Here is a 3,743-nt window from a genome sequence, read left to right as displayed (position 1 = left end):
TATATATATATATATATATATATATATATATATAATTATTATTTTTAATGTAGGCAGAGTACCATAGCTAATCACAGCGTGCTGATATACAGCCAGTGTAAATACATAAGAAACAACAACAGAGTGTCTTTAAAAACTCTTTTTTTTTATTTATTTTTTTTTATCTCACTGTATTATGTAAAGTATTATGAGAGATGGACTGAGCAAGTGTGATTACCTGCATCTGATACAGCATTCATTCTTCAGCTCAATCACATATTCACAATAAAACATTAGTTTGAATGTACGCTGAGGAAAGCGATATCTTTGTTGTACTGTCCTTTCATCTGTTAAGGGTGATTTCCATTCACAGCGCTGCTCAGTGCATTTGTTGGCTGCTTCTTACAAAGTGTGGTTGAAAGCAAAAATAATTTCCAACCACGTTTCAGTCTCTTTCAATATAAAAGTCTTAATATAAAAGTCTCACTCATAAAAACAGTCTCTTGTCGCCATCTAATGGTGGAACAATGTAACTAAAATCACGAACAGAAACACAATTTCCAATACAAAATACTATAATTAAATGATTTATATAAAATATTATTTATTAAATAATAACAATACTTAATAAACAACAATAGCCATGATAAAAGTTGCTAGGCAATTCAGTCAAAAGTACAAAGGCAGCATTCTGATATGCAGCATTAATGTTACATAAAATATAACGTGATGAAATTTTGCCCTTAGCTAAAACTGTTTGCTCTGGAACAAATAATAGATTAATTAGACCAAAGACTGCCTGTTAGATATACCCAAAACAAATTATATCTCATGTTTAACCACTATAGAGACATCAGAACCAGCGGCAAATTCCAGAAGACCTGGCCAAGTGTTCAAGCGGTTGGAGTTGTTATCACTAGAATATCACACTCTTATCAGCCTTATGGTAACATGTTTTATTTTTTCATGTATTTTTGTATTATTTTGTATATATTACATATTGCATCTGGCATTAAATTACTCTGTAAGATTACTGGCAAGATTTTGAATGATGAATGATGCATTTATAAAGCGTTTTCTTGTGTATTGCTATACACCCAAAGCACTTTACAATCATGTGGGGGGGGTCTCTCCTCAACCACCAGCAGTGTGCAGCATCCACCTGGATGATGCGACGGCAGCCACAGGACAGCTACAGGTGGAGAGGAGAGAGAGCCATAGAGCCAATCAAGCGGATGGGGATTATTAGGAGGCCATGATTTACAAGGGCCAGTGGCGGGAATTTGGCCAGTACACCCCTACTCTTTACGATGAGTGCCATGGGATTTTTAATGACCACAGAGAGTCAGGACCTCAGTTTAACGTCTCATCCCCTCTCCACGAAGCCTGTGATGTCAGTAAACATTTTTTAAAATGATGTGCAGTGATAAATTATTCATAAGAGCAAAACTGTGTACTAAAAAAGTAAAAAGGGTCCATTTTGATATTAAGTTTAAAATGAAATTTCACTGCAGCACAAATGTTCTATATACTTCATATTCTCTTTGTGAAACGACCTATTTAACCACTTTTCAGAAACTAATTTATATATACCTAATTGCCTCCAGTGTAAAATTCAATCACTGACAGTTAATTCGGCGAGAATGTGCTGGTGTGTGTCGACAGAAAGAGAGAGAGAAAGAGGATGAGAGCATGGCTTCCCTTAAGAGCAATAATTCTGATAAAGAAAAAGAGTTCAGAAAGGGTAACAGTTTGCTGGAGTAGTGCTTAACCAAAAGTCTCCTCTGTGTGAGTGCTCGTGTGCACAACACGTAACTTTATTTCTTCTAAATAATTGGTTTCAGTCAGTCTAAGCTGCTCCAGCATTAATATGTCAAACTGACAGTAAGCGTCAGGACCGGAGGTTAACCGCTGCCATCGACCAACAAAAGCTTTATACCCTTCAACCCTCTGGCCAAATGTTGCCATGTCCATATATTATAAGCATCTTTGGTGTTGTTTTTTTATAAAGTTGTCCCAGGCTACATTTTTTGCAGACCAGTCCATTTCCAAAATACAATGGATTGGTCTGCAAAATCCTAAATCCTCCCACCTGCTGTTGAAGCCACATTTTATATTGTGATTATTAAAGGAATAGTTCACCCCAAAATGAAAATTTGCTGAAATTTACTCACCCTCAGGCCATCCAAGATGTAGATGAGTTTGTTGTTTCATTGAAACAGATTTGGAGAAATTACATCACTTGCTCACCAGTGGACCATGTGCAGTGAATGGGTGCCGTCAGAATGAGAGTTCAAATAGAAGAATAAAAACTAAAAATAATCCACAAGTAATCCAAACAACTTCGGTCCATTCCCTGTTGTCCTCTCACATCAAAATCCACCTACATATTAATTTAGAACTGCTTTTGCTTGTAAACAGTGATTAATCTGTACATAATTCTCTCCTGATTTAGATGAGACATCTTTTCAATGGAAAAATCAATATTAGTGTTGTTGGTGTTCATGGAATTCACACATAAACAATCAACGTACAAAAATGTAAAACCATATCCATCACCAATAAAATCTATCCGTGAGCCCAGTTCAGTTTTTATTGTTGCTTATGTTGGCCTTTTTTTGTCAGACCTGGTTGCCTGTTTTTCTTGTGGGATCTGGCAACACGGCTGTGTGGTCTGTATACCGTTCTCTCTCCATTCTCAATTTCTTTTCCACGAAATGCTTCATCATTCTGTTCCCTAAACCCAAACAACAAAAATATTTCTTGCTAAATCTTGTTGTAAAACAACAGGGAGTTTAAAATGTCAAACTACTCATTCCTGTCACATCATGCAAATGTTCTAATTTGTGGACCTGCAGTTCTGTGCTCTCTTTATGCAGAACATATACAAGCTTCATGTCGGCACCTTCACAACCATCATAATAAGAAAAGAAAATTAATTATTTTTCACCTTGAAAGAGGCACTGAGGTGTGTTTTGAATTACAACTGTTTTATCAGTTTCTTCTCAGTCAAATTCAGTTTTTTTCTTTAAAACTTTTTATTTGATCTTAAGGATCAGTGATGCGATGATGATCCCACTTCTGCTATGCTTAAATACACTCAAAAATTTATTTTTGCTGCTTGTTTAATTTAGTTAATTAAAATGAGCTAATGCATTTTGTCACAACTTAAATCCATTTAAATTGATAAAATAAGTTTATTTAATGCATGTGGGATGAATAGTTTAATTGGTCATAACCTAGACAAGGCATTCTTGTACGCATTACATTCTAAACCTAACATCACCCTTCCAAGTAGTGTATTTAATACTATATAAAATATGGCTATTCTCTTATATATATATATATATATATATATGTGTGTGTGTGTGTGTGTGTGTGTGTGTGTGTATTAGTGCTGTCAAATTATTAATTGCAATTAATCGCATCCAAAATAAAAGATTTATATTTACATATGTATGTGTACTATTTATTTATTATGTATATAGAAATACACACATTCAGTATATATTTTGAAAATATTTACACGTATATACATTTATTATTATATTTTATATTCTATATAAATATATTTAGTATAAGCATATATACATGCATGTGTTTGTATTTATATATACATAATAAATATACACAGTGCACACTCAAATATTATGGAAACAAAAACTTTTATTTTGGATGCGATTAATCGAGATTAATCGTTTGACAGCGCTAATATATATATATATATATATGAAGAGTTTGGTTCCAAAACACGATAAACGCCA

Source organism: Sinocyclocheilus grahami, unplaced genomic scaffold (genome assembly GCF_001515645.1).
Source record: "Sinocyclocheilus grahami isolate Dianchi unplaced genomic scaffold, SAMN03320097.WGS_v1.1 scaffold25.1, whole genome shotgun sequence".
Lineage (NCBI taxonomy): Eukaryota > Metazoa > Chordata > Actinopteri > Cypriniformes > Cyprinidae > Sinocyclocheilus > Sinocyclocheilus grahami.
The sequence above is the reverse complement of the archived record's forward strand: the minus strand, read 5'-3'. Positions refer to the sequence as shown.